Below are 14,689 nucleotides of genomic sequence, written 5' to 3' on the forward strand. Positions count from 1 at the left end.
CTTGAAGATACATAACAAAGATATTACAGCAGAATCTGAGAAGCTGTACAGGTCAAATCAATTCAAAAACCAAATCTATGTAATCTCATCTCTTCTGACCTTCAATCCCTTTTATTAAGCCAATAAACCTTTTAGAACACAGCCACAAGTCCAATAGTCCATTTGACATTTGGATGACAAAGAGGACCTCCAGACTTCATGCACTTAGTTCTCTGATAGCAGAAGTGTAGATGGGTTTAAAAAAAAAAAAAAAAACAATCCGTGTAAAAAAATACATAGAGATAACCAAAAGTAAAACTGCTTGTCTCATTATAATGTATTACATATGCATTTAATGAATCACTTAGCAGATTCCTGACCTTTGTAAAGAATGAAGTTAGTATTTTCACTATTCGTCTTAAAGTGTACCATCACAGGAAATATCTTATGGGTAAGTAGATCATCTACTAGCCAATTTAGGTGAAAATATAAATGTATAGGGTTATTACACAAAGAGGATTTACTAAATTGAACTGATCTTACGTGAATCATCTCAGGTGCTCATGTCTTCATTTCAGGATAAAATGGAGTCTACATCTATTTTGAATTTCCCATTACTTTCATAAAATAGGCCACTTCTGCTTTTTGAAAATCATCTCCCCAGCTTTATTTCAGTCCCCTAAATTGCCCAGCTACTCAGAGCTTAGTCCTGCAATTCTCTTACTCATATTCTTATCTTGAATCATTCCAATATCCATAAAGACCTTAAAACATTTTTAGGTTTCCACCAGCGAAAAACAAAAAAAGAAGCACAAACGAAAGAAAATATCTACAGAAACTTGTATTAGTTATCTAACATCACATAACAAATTACTCTAAAACTTAGTTAGCTTAAAACAATAAACATTTATTATTTCACCGTTTCTGTGGGTCATGAATTCAGGTGCGGCTTACCTGGGTGGTATGATGTTGCTTGTAGTCAAGATGTCAGCCATTTCTGCGGAAATCTGAAGGCTTGACTGGACCTAGTGGATCTGTTTCTAAGATATCTCACTAACCTGGTGCCGACTATTGGAAGGGGCCTCAGTTCCTCTTCAGGAGCTGCTTGAGTATCATCATGACTTGAAGGCCGGCTTTCCCCAGGATGAGCCATCTATGAAAAAAGATGGCAGAGCCACAATATCTTTTATAACCTTGCATCAGACTTCACACACCATTGATTTTGCAATATACTATTGGTTACACAAATCAGTACCATTCCATGTGAAGGGGAACTAAACAAGCATGTGAACAATAGGAGGTGACGCTCACTGGCTGCCATCTTGGACATGAACTATCATAACAACCTTCTTTTATTCCTGCCTATCTATTCTACTTACTAACCAATGCCCTTCTCTGGTTTTTCTGCCAGACTTCGAATATTTGACCAACAGCTTTCCTCTCTTCTTTTTAACTATACTAATTTCTTCTTATTCCCTTTACCATCTACTTCAGTGCATACCACTCCATAGAAATTATTTCCTTGAAGATTACCAATGATCTCTTCCTGCTAAATTGTTGGTCTGGCTTTTCCTCAGACATATTCAACATTTTTCAAGGTTTGGTGTTACAAACCACCCACTCAAGAAATTCTCTCATCCTCTAGCATCTTTTGTAAATTACTTAAGGTCTTCTCCCATCTCTCTGATGCCACTTCTCTCCTGTTCTCCACTAGGTTCCTAAATGTGGAGTATTCTTTAAGCTCATCCCTCTGGTTCTCTTACTATAGTTCATGGAGACAATATGTACTCACTACTTCAATTATGTCATCTGTTATCTGGCTACTAATGAATCTGCATTATTCAATCATAGTATGTCCTTCCAGGCGCCTGTAGGCATCAGCATTCCCTAATCTCTAAACAATGCCGATTGCTTCTTTCTTCAATGCCTCTTAGAAGAATTTGCCGTATCTCATTCATGCCATTAACCAAGTCCAAAGCCCTACCTATTTCACAACCAGATTAACACAGCAATACTTTAGCTGCTGTACCTACTTTAACATTGATCCCACTTCTAGTATAATCCAACTGTCATACGTATCAATGCTAAATTTCCCTTAGAAATTCCTTTCATTTTCCAGCACAAGAGGATTCATTGTTATCTACTGTTTTCAAATCTAAACTTAGACTGGCTTTTAAAGCAGTCATTGTTTTCCCATTTGACTAGCATAACTAATTTCTTATTCCCCTTATATCCCTTGTTTCTCTTCAGTGAGGTTAATGTATTCACCGTCCCTCAAATACACAAATTTCCACATTTACCTTTTTAATTCTATTCCCTCCACACAATAAATAAATAAATATTCTTACTCATCTCCTCTATCCTACCAATTTTCGTAGGCCTACCTCAAATTCTATAACCCCAATGAAATCTTTCCTAAATACTTAAATTAATGCTGGGCTGTTCTATTTTTGAGTTCCTGAGACTCAATTGGGCATCTACATATCACATGTGTTAGTCTTGTATCCAAAAGTAAGTTACAAGCTTCTGAAGACTGGAGTCATGTTTTATGACTATTCTTTGTTTCTTTTAAAACACCTAAAATGGTCCACAAGTAACATAAAATGGGCCATGAATATTTATTGGTTAAGGAAAATAACTAGAAAATTCCCATGTCATCTGGCAAAATGAGTATAGGCAAACAACTCCTTTCTAAAATATATTACCTAAAAGTATTTTTCTCATGTGTCAATGAAAAAAATGACTATATTCTAGCATAGCCCAACTTAGCTCTTAAAGCATGGGTAAAATCCAAAGACAGAATTGTTAAAGCTATAACTGTTTAAATCAAAAGACAGATATACAAAATAATTGCTTCATTTAACAAGTACAGAAGTAATCAGATCACATTCCAAAAGTAATTTGATAATTTCAACAGTTCGAGAATAACTAAAGGAAAAAAAAAAAAAGCAATAAGGCTGTTGTCTTGGATTTATTAATATAAAGGAAATTGTTGTGAAACCAAAAGGAGAAAAACTTAAATGATATGTAACAGAAAAAAAGTAGTGAAGGTAATTGCATCACAGCAGAAACATTTTTTTCTAATTCCAGCATATTAAAAATTGCTATGACTATTAAAAACAACTATGACCTATCTTTGGGAAAAGAACATATTTTTATTTCCCCCAAAGCCCCCAATGCTTATTGTGCCCAACTTTGCAAGCAGTATTATGTCTTGGAAACTGTGTGAGTTTCTGCAACCAAAGGGACTGCATTACTATTATAGTTGAGTGATCTTAGCCAACTTACGGATCCTTAGGAAATGTACCAACCCCATGGAGTTGTTGTGCAAATTAAATGAGATTGCAGATCTGAAAAAACCTGGCACGGTGCCCCACACATGGTGGTTAGTTTGTTTCCATTCTGCTTAGCAGAGATAAAGAGAGAATAGGAGACTTAATAACACTAGACAAGGAGAGAGGAACCAGGGACTATTATCCCAGCTCAGCACCTACTTAGATGTTGTGGCGGTGACAGACAACTCTTGTCCAGTTTCCATTTTCTTCTTCTTTTGGTAATAGATCCCTGAGTTTTTTTGTTTTGTTTGTTTGTTTGTTTTTTAATGGGCACAAAGGTAGGCAGATAGAACTATATATCCTTTGGCTTCACAGGGCTTTTACCTGATTTGCAGAGCCTTTGGGTAAACCAGATACTTCACTTTTCTACCATATACCAATCACTTCTGTCCTAACCTGGCCTATTTCCAATGTGCAGGACTCCTTCCTGACACATATAGGCTCTTCTGTGTATGGCCACGGGACCACATGATCCCTAAGGACTCTTCCAACATTTTCAATGGTTCTGAGGAAACACAAGGAATCCTGTGCATTCCTCTGGTAGTCAAAATTAAAATTACTAAGATTTATTTTTCCTAAAACTTTAAAAGTAAACTTGAGATAATCAAGTTTTAAAATTTTCAGATCTTTTTTCATGTTAGGCCTATCATTTTTATTTAGATGTATAGTATATTATTTTCCTGTGGCCACTGTAACAAATTAACACAAACCTGATAGCTTAAAACAACAACTTTATTCTTTCACAGCTCATTCCCAATTTGTTTGAGCCTGCTAAATTGTTCTCCAAAAAAATTCTCTATAAACTGTCCAATGAATGCTGAAGAATAATTTTTACCTGGTCAATCAACCAGCTATATGCTTCTGTGATAGCTTGACATGGGTAAGAGGACTTATATGTATGTGTATATTTGTATATGTGCATGTATATTAAGTACATGCATACATATACATATATTTGTGTAGGTAAAATACAAATGTCTTATACAAAACATAAATATATAAATTATACATAAACATTATATATTATATCATATATATATATATATATATATATATATATATATATATATATATTCTATCCAGGTATATGGAAGGCCACTTAGCATTGGTTAGATAAATTAAGGAAAAAGCCACTTATGCCCATATCCTCCCTAATCCACCCACAATGGCTGACCGTCAGGCACTCAAGGAAGGGAAAAGAGACCTCCTTTCTTGATGTAGTGAACAGAAAAGTTTTTAGAAAGTGGCATCTGTCATGCTTTTTGACCCAGTGCTATTGTCCCAGGGCAGAACAAGACCGGGAATTCTCCCTCAGAACGGATATGGCTCCAAAATATCTAATTGATGCATGCTAAGTCAATATCAGAACTCAAGCCAAAAATGGCATCAGAACTCATTGTGCTTTTTTCTCAAAAATGCTAGCAAGAAAAAATTTGCTAAACACTGTATGCAACTTGAATTCCAAAGTGATCTGATTAAAGTAAGCATGGCACCACAAATTATGTATTTAGATGATTTTCAGCTAAACTAGGAGAGGAAGAATACCTTCATCAGGCTCAAGGTTGAGCAGGAATGGCAGTAGCATAAAAACCTTATTGAGATGCCTCAATAGCTGTCACTCCTGACTTCAGCACTTGGCATAATTACAACAAGGTAGTAATAATTATTCCAAAGCATTTGATCAATTACATGCTCTTAAAACAGGCTGAGAATTAAGAATGCACGTATGTTGAAGGTAATTGATCTTACAGCTCTTTAAAATGCAGCAGAAAACTGTTTTGCTAAGTTAAGGGAGTACATAAAATTATTTATCAACCCATTATAGGAAATATACAGACTCGGAGAATTTATTTTGTTCATTAAGTATAGAATTTCCTTCTATTTGGCTTTTCCTTATACAGGGACTCAAATATCCTTCATCTAACTTTGCTGAAGTCAGTATACTCATCTACTCACTTTTTACCTTCTAAACACCCCCACATATATCCTCATCACATATTTAGCAAAATAGAGTGCTAAATAATAAAAACATGATGGGCTGCCTTGCAGGAATGGCTTTCTGATGAAAATCTAAGATGCATAAAATGCTGGGTTGTTGCAGCATCTGTTTTATTTACAACACAGAGAGCAGAAATGTTAGTAATTTAGTCATGAAATTGGCTGCACTAAAGCTTAGAATACACCGGGGATTAGAGACACGGTTCAGGATGGCTGCCCTTAGGCAGTGCGACATATTTCAGGACAAAAGGATTTTGTACTGGGGGATGATTCTATTCTGCCAACAAACAAATACAGCAAATGATTAGTTTTTGTTCTTTACATGTTATTCTTTGAATACTCTTTTCACCATTCAGAGATCAAAACTGTTCCTGACTGTTGTGCAATTTCTTTCTCACCAATGATTTGATACCCTTTTCTCTGCTGGTTTTCACTTTTTATTGAGATATAATTGGCATTCAATAAAATGTACAAGCTTTCAATGTTCAGTTTGATGGGCTTTGACAATTATATGAGCAGTGTAACCTCGATTCAAAACATATAGGACAAATGTCCCCTTGCACCCTTTTCCAGACAATTCTCGCCCCACCCCCACAATTCATTTGGGAGTTCAATCACTATAAAGTACTTAGATTTAATATATATGATACCCTACAGTATGTACTCTGCTGTGTATAGCTTCTTTTGCATAATAATCATATCTATATTGTTTGTATAGCAGTAGCTTTTTCTTTTCTCACTAAATAGTATTCAATTGTATGGATGCACTACAACTTGTCTATCAATTCTCCTATTGTTAGACAATAGGGTTTTTCCTAGTGTATGGCTATCATAAATATGGCTACTATAAACATTCTTCTACAAGTCATAGTAAATACCTACGAGTCGCATTCCTGGGTCATAGGGGAGATGATGTTTAACTTTACAAGAAATTGCCAAACAGTTTTCCTAAGTAGTCTCATTACTACACACGCTCATCACCAATGTATGAGAGTTCCTGTCACTCTGTATTTTCACCAAAATTTGATGTTTTCAGTCTTTCTTATTTTAACCATTCCAGAGAGTGTTTAGTAGCATTTGACATCTTTTAGTTTGCATCACCTGATAACAAATAGCATTGAGTACTTTTTTAACATATGTCTTTTGTGAAGTATATGCTCAAGTCTACTGCACATTTTGGTTATTTAATTATTAACTGATAAGAAGAAATTCTTTATATATTCTATATACAAGTCCTTTGTCAGATACTCTAAGTTTTTTCCAGTTTGTGCTTCATTTATCCATTTTTAATGGAGTCTTGTGATGAGCAGACTTTTAAAATCTTTGCCTGCCCTGAAATCATGAAGGTATTTTTTTCTATTTTCTTCCAGAAACTTGAAACTGGTTCTATATTTTGATCTATGAGCTACCTGGAAATAATTTTTGCTTATGGCATGAGATGACAATCTATTTTCTTCCATATAGATGCTAAGTTGTTCCAGCAACATTTATTGAAAAGACTTTGCCCAAAGAATTGCTTTGGCACTTCTGTTAAAAATCATCTGACTGAATATGTGTAGGTCTGTTTCTAGACTATTCTGTTTCATTATTTTCTTTGTCTATGCTTATGCCAATACCACACTGCTTTGATTACTGTGCATTTATAGTAAATTTTGAGACCAGGTAGATTATAGTCCTCCAACTTTGTTCTTTTCAAGATAGTTTTAGCCATCTTATTTTCTTTGCATTTCTATATATAATTTAGAACTATCTTATCTACTTCTTCAGAATAGCCTGTTGATATTTTGATAAAATTCCATCAACTGTACATACCAATTTAGGAAGTATAGCTATCTCAGTAACATTTCATTTTCCAATCCCAGGAACATGCTCTATCTCTCTACTTATTTAGGTCTTATCTAAGTAATATTTTGTTGTTTTCAATGTGGAGCTCTTAGATGTCTTTCATTAGATTTATTTTGTCTTATCTGATTTTTTATGCTATTGTACATTTTTTAAATGTTATTTTCCAGTTAGTGGTGAGTGGAGACTTGCTCTATGGCGGGGATCACTAGTCATTCTTACTTATTACTAGAGTTCATACAAAGCTATTAAATGTGCATTAGCAGTTCAAATGGTTTTCTCATCTTTTATTTGTGGTGGACATTCCTTACCTGATGAAACGAATGGTTAAGTTTCTATCCTATAAAGAGCTCCTCACACTCTGATGCATTTGGAGGGGGGGGTTTCTTTATGGGCTCAGCTTTATGATTTTTTTTAAACAATGATTTTTAAAGTTTATCTAGCTTGTTTGGGTTGTTAATTTGAAACATTGTGATTTTTTTCATCTCCTGTGATTTTTTTACATACAAACTAGAAATTGATCAGTTTTCTTTTTTAATAGTTGCAAGACAATCTTCCTTTTCACTGTGTGTGAAACAGCAAAAAGGAAGGATATCAAATAGCATTAGGAGTCCAAGCACTCATACTACAAACTAATGTTTACTCAGTGCTTGCTATGTGTTAGAATTTAAAAATATCAACTCATTCAATCTTTAGAATAACCCTATCTGGTAGGTTTGATAACCATTATCCCTGTTTTACAGATAAGTAAAATGAAATACAGCTTAAGTCATTTGTCTAATGAAATACAGTTGTTAAAAGGTAGAACTGGAATTGATCACAAGGAGTTTGAATTTCGAGCCTGTATTTTTACTACTTCCTCACAATACCTCTCTACCAAATCTGAGCATTCCTACCTTTACCCTGATTCTGCAGATATTATAGCTATCTGCATTTTTCATTGTAAATGTTCATTTCTCTTTGAATTGCACCATATCTGCATTTTTTCACCTGAAAAATCTCTTCTAGTCACTTAGCGTTTTGATATAATAACAGTAGATACAATTTATTAAGTACTCACATGAAAGATACTGTGTTCGTAGTTTTGGGTATATTATTTACAAGCCTCGTAAAAAGTCTAGTAGATAAAAGACATTATTCCCATTCTACTCTGGAGGGAGCTGAGTTTCAAAGAAAACAATTTTCTTAATTTACGCAAAAACCAGTAAATGAATAAGACTGGAAACTGACCTGTCTGGAACCCAAAGCCCATGATGCAACATCTCATGAATGATTGATCATCCAAGTCTTCACCTAAAGCTGTCTTTATAACCCGCTTTCCTCACCATTACTTAAATACTCTGAGTATTTAATTAAACACTACTCCTCTGTATAACATTATGACTTCATTTTTTTCTTGCTCATTTTCTAAATCCATTTGTTCAAGTTTAAGGGACTCTGTGAATGTCTACCGGATATCTTTTAGAGGCTGTTGTAAACACTGGAATTTAGATAAAGAACATCCTAAGTAAACAATCATTAGTAGGAAAGAGTAAAATTAGTTAACCAAGCAGGCTTTCAGTTGTGTGCAGTAGACTGAGGCCTGGGGCTATGCTCTGGGTTGGGCCTGATTCTTAGCTCTTGGAGTCGGCAGAAATAACATAGAATCTCTCCACTGATGCACAAAATGTCAGAAGCTGCTTATAACCCCACTTCACCACAATTGCTATTCCTTCCCAACAACTCCCCCAACTGACTTTACCTTCAAATACCTTCTGTGTCCATTTCAACTTGGATTCAGAGGGAAACGAGTTCAAGAAGGCCCTGAACTCCTCAAGACTGATTTTGGGACTCACATCCTCCTACCATTATTGACTGGAAAATTTATCCACTTCTTGCCTCATAAATCAAAAATCTGGTGTATAGTTTCTATCATTATTTCTTGAATCATTTAGCTGAAATAAGAGAAATTCAATAATAAGAGCTTGTAATCAGAGGGACTGTAACCTGATTTGCTAATACTCAAACTATGATAGGCCCTAGGCGAAAAAATCTGTAATCCATGATTTTAGGCCTATTTCTGAAATGTAATGGCACTTAACAAAATTCAAGAAGACTTAATACTTATCTTCATTCGCAGTACAGAAACTCTTCAGAGAAAAAAATTGTGCCACTCCTTTAGGACTGAATCTCATTTCAAACACATGTTCCTTATTATAGTCTGTGTGCAATTATTTAAATGTCATGAAATCCTGCAAATGTGTTTGATAAAGTAATTGAAATCACTTCATGTAATTTATTTTACTTTCGATGATGAAAATGTGTGCACATAAATGTCACTGCACCGTCAATGCAGTTAATGGCAACTGAGTTTACTCTTTGAGGATTTCTAGTCAGTGGAGATTTTACCTTCCAAATCCACAATCTCTCTCTCCTAGCACATGCCTGAACTGAGGCACTAATTATTGTATATTATTAATAAGAAATTCCCCTATACAATCCTCTGACCAGAGAGGTAAGGCCAGGACTTTATTGAAACCAAGTTTCTGCTCTAACATGACCTCTCTGATACTTTCACAAACTATACAAGTAGTTCTTTAAAACCAAGACTTCAGCATAAAAGAGTGCACTTTTTGGAACTGATTTTTGCATGCCTGGAGCAGGTGCTACGACTTGTAGTCAATAAGCACTAATGTACGGCCAAGCTGATACAGGAAAAATGAACTAATATTTCACCCAGAATGATTTTTGCAAAGGGTTCTAGCCTCAGGATTGCACTCCATACAGTTTCGTTTCATATATTTTCCTGTATATTTGTACAGGTGAAACTACAACCTGCCTTTGCCTGAGGAACCTGCCCTTCTGCCTTCTTACTAAGCACAGCAGTAAAGAGAGCTTTTGGCTGACCTGACAGAAAGTTGATTTTGTCTTTGTCACTTGTAAAGCACACTTGTTGTTTATCAAGGGATATGCTTTCAAATGAGCATATTAAATGTGTTTGATATAAACAGCAGCAGTGAAGGAAGACTAAATCCTTGACTAAGAATTTGTAATGAAAATTTCAGTTTGATGTGGAATACAACACTCCACAGTTGAGCTGTGTAAATAGTTCTCTCAGACTGATTAGGCAACAGTAGTGACAGAATATTCTGGCAAACTTTAAAAAAAAAGGGAAGATGTGGCCTCTCCCCATTGTATAATCCCAGAAGGGTATTGTTATACTTTCTAGTTCAGAATTACAGGCAGTTGAAAACTGATTATTTTTAGTTACCTTACGATGTGTTTAAGTTTGAAGACAAATCAATCAAAAACCTAATTTAATGTAGACTCATTGAATTCTTCTGGTTACTTATTCTCATCTATGGAATTGAGTTTTGTATTACATATAAAAGGTTATCTTCTCAGCAGATTAATACCTAAACCACTAGAAAAAATAATTTGTAACTGAAAAAATTATATATGCTTATGCATAAAAACTTGCATTTTGCGAAAACTACAAATGCCAAATGATGTACAAATCACAGGATATCATGCTGAATTTTGCCATTTCAATTTTAAGTAAACCCTACACTGCACAAAACTACAGCCGTATATTTACTGTCACGATAAAAGTTCCCTTAAATGTCATGATTCACAACATATATTACTACCACTCACATTTTCCTTGGTAACTCACTTTTACTTCTAAAATATCCAAGTGTGAATAAACAGAAAGATCTTCTGTTTTCTGTTTGGACTCCAGAAACTGCAGAAATTAAACCTTCAAAGCAAGACAAGCATAAAGTCAAGAAAATGAAGGCGAAATTTCTGGGCTGGACTCTCAACTGTACTGTCTAGAAAAAAGGGGTTCTAGCCTGAGCCTGTGTATTAGGAGTCTGCTCCTGCCCTCCTCCAGGGATGTCTCTCTACACACATAAAAAAGCACCTGTGGGTCCAAAGCTCTGGGGACTTGGGACCCTGCAATTAGCTACCTAAACAGCCTCAGCATGCTGCCAGAGCTGGCACAGGCCTCTTACCTACCACAGCATCCTCCAGAGAGTGAGCTAAGCCACCATTGCTAAACTGAAAAGTGGCCCAAAAGATGTTTGTTCAAGAATTCGGCTGTTGATGAAGCTTGACTATGAGGTTGGGTTTGCAAGATGTACACAAGGCAACAAGCAACATGTGACACAGGACAGAGCTCGGTGGGACAAGGAAAAAGCCACAGGCCACACGTCTGGCTTTCCCTGGGAAGCTGCAACTATTCCAAAAATTTCAAAATCTAACTGAACTTGCAATTCATTATGAAGGCACATTCATCAAGGTAGAAGGATAGCATATATTTTATCACAGTTTATCACAAATCTTTAGATGGATGTACATATTTTAGATATATGTAAAAATTAGATATATGAAAATTTCTATTTTCAGTTGTACCTTCAGCCCAGCTAAAGTTAGGACCACGACGAGGCTGTCTTTGAATAAAGTCCTCAGTATCCCTGAGCGTGACTTTCACTTTTTTACTTCATTATAGCATGATATGGTCATAGGTTCTAAAAGAATAAACAGAACTAACTGCCTATACATAATACATCATCAGAGCTACAATATGCATGCAAAGTGTAAACATTCTGCATACATATATTATCAGATAAAATACAGCAAAAACCATAAATACATTATTCATACATGAAATGCAGTGATTAATATCTCTAAAGCTACATTGCTTCCTGCCCGTGGACATAAAATGATTAATTTTCTTTAATATGTGGAGTGTGACTTCACAAGCTTTACTAAGTATATTAAATACTTCAACAGGAGCCATGAAGAAAAACAGCAGGCTAAAAAATATTTTTAAATTGAGTTGTCTTGATTTCAAATATATGTATACACATATATATACAGAGGGTGCCAAAAAACGTATACACGTTTTAAGAAACGCAAAATTTGGATTAAAGTTGTAATACTCAATATACTTGTATACCGATAACAAAAGGTGAATACAAGTCAGGTTTGACTTCTGAAATTACAAGAATTGCTCAAAGTGGTTACCATCGGCGTCCAGACACTTCTGATTACGGCAAACCACTGCTTAAGCAACATTGACCAAAGTGTCCACCTGTATGCATTGTTTTGGCACCCTGGTATATATATTTAAAATCACATTTTATTTATTAAAATGTTATAAAGTCAAAGAATATGTAGAAAATAAAGACTACATGGTTATAACTCCAAAAAGAGAAGGAGCTCATCATTTAAAGTTTTTGCCATGACATGCTTCTCCTCAAAATGCTTGAGAATTCTTCATGGCAGAGCGGATCAAATGGTAGACTAATAACAGAGGCATGGCCTATTTGTATTGGGACGGGGTATGTGTTGAGGAGCTGACTTTTAATTTTTAAACATATCTGTACCAGATTTTAGGTCTATAAAGAAACTTGCTTTAATTCAAAGATTCTGAAAATAATGCTGATGAGAATTAAACATTCTTTTTAGCTGGTACAAAGTCTCACACCCAAACGGCCCAATAAATAACATGAAAATGATACTTCAAAAATAGAGTACTTGATGATTCAGAAAAATCATCAGAGATTGTGTTGAGCCAAATTTTTATCATAATGAGCACTAATTTGGCTACTAACAGAAAAAAAAATGCAGCATTTTGTTCATATTCTCTGCCCTTTTAAAAGGAATTACAGAATCAAAATAATTTACTATCAACCCTCCTTCTATGAGAATCTACTTCTCATTCATTTTACCATCACCCATTTATTTAACATTGTATGGTACATAATATGTACTAGAAGCGCTTAAAGACACTTTATAAATATTAACATAATCAATAATCCTAACAACCCTCTCAGGTGGGCACTATAATTATCTCTATTTTATAGATAAAGAAACGGAGGAAGAGAGCTTAAGTGATTTGGTCTAGGCCACATAGCTCCAAGTGCAGAGATGGAATTCAAACCAAGGCCAAGTGCAGAGCTGGAATTCACACCAAGACCAACTGCTCCAAAGTCTGAATTCCTTAACTGCTATGCTGTACTGACCATATCTTGCACTACTCAAACCTTTATTAATGCAAGTGAAAGAAACAAACACATTCAAGCAAAAAAAAAAAAAAAAAGCAACAATCTAAAAAAGAAAGCAATACAGTGTATATTGGCATATATAATGATTTAGTCCATGGATTATTGGGTGGATTTGATCAAGGTTTCAAATGATGCTACTGGAATGACTACTCTCCTTTCCTCTTTTAATGGGTGGCAAAGATATCCCAAGAAATCCATCATTAATGTTTTTGTTTTTTATACCTGCAATTTCAGGCAAGGAGTGACCCTTCTCTATAATTTCAAAAATGTCCTAGGGAGAGCTCTCTGCTTGGATCATGCGTCTGTCTCTGAGTGAATCACTATAGCTGGTAAGGAGGACAGAATACAACGCTCTTGTCGTCTGTTGTTGCTGGGAGTAGGTGACTGTCACCTGAACCATGGGGAGTTTCTCCCATGAAAGAGATTATGTTACCACAAGAATGGGAAAGGTTGCTGGGCAGGAAGAAACCGTGCATGATGTGAGTGAAATCTTCTTTCCATAGAAAGATTTTAGCAGATGTACCAATCATACGAGCTAATTTAACTTATTCTATTATTAAAATACTCTATTATTAAAAACGTATCATGATATCACAGAATATATAACCACATATATTTTCCAAATACATTAATTTCAACATTTTCAAATATATTTTACACAAAACCTATAGACTTATATTCTTTAATTTTTACTATGACCACGTAACTACTATGAACAGAAACTTAGATTTGCTTCTGACTATCACCACCAGACCCTGTTAGTGCAGTATTTATTGCCTGAAATTTCCAAAACCAGAGGTAGTAATACATATTAGTGAAAACTACTGTGGTTTTGCTTTGAATTTGTGAATCTGGTATTTTTCTAAAATGCTTCATAAAGACAGAATATGAACATGTAGAATTTTAATAGTATGTCCATACAAATGCTTTTCAGGAAAAAAAATTAAAGGCATACTTCAAAATAAATGAAAATCATAATATCAATAAAGATATTGCAAAGTCAATATGCCTAACAAAAGTTAATGTTTAGTAAATTTGAACTCTTCCCTGTGATATATTTGATTATCTGTGTTAAATTGCATAAGAAAAAGATTCTAAAATGGAAGAAATAAAATAATGTCCAATTGTAACTAGAGTAGAAGAATGAAATTCCTACGGAAAGGCATTTTGTACAATATTCTTCTAAGATTCCTTTAAATACATCCAGTGATTGAGAAGACAGCACATACTACAGTGAAATGAAGTCTCCAATTCCACAGAAACACAATAATACAGGAAAAAGTTTTAAATTGCAGTAAAAGTAGTTTAGCTTAGATTTCAAGGAAATCATTGAAAGATAATCCTTTAGTCTGCAATTTTTGAAAGGAAGAACTTTTGCTGCATATATATTTCTCACTAGAAAACAAGATCCTTTTTCTGAGTCACTATATAATTTCTCATTGAGCCATATGAGTTATTTCAACAGTTTCAGCATTAACTGGG

The sequence above is a fragment of the Rhinolophus sinicus genome, linkage group LG09 (genome assembly GCF_036562045.2).
Source record: "Rhinolophus sinicus isolate RSC01 linkage group LG09, ASM3656204v1, whole genome shotgun sequence".
Lineage (NCBI taxonomy): Eukaryota > Metazoa > Chordata > Mammalia > Chiroptera > Rhinolophidae > Rhinolophus > Rhinolophus sinicus.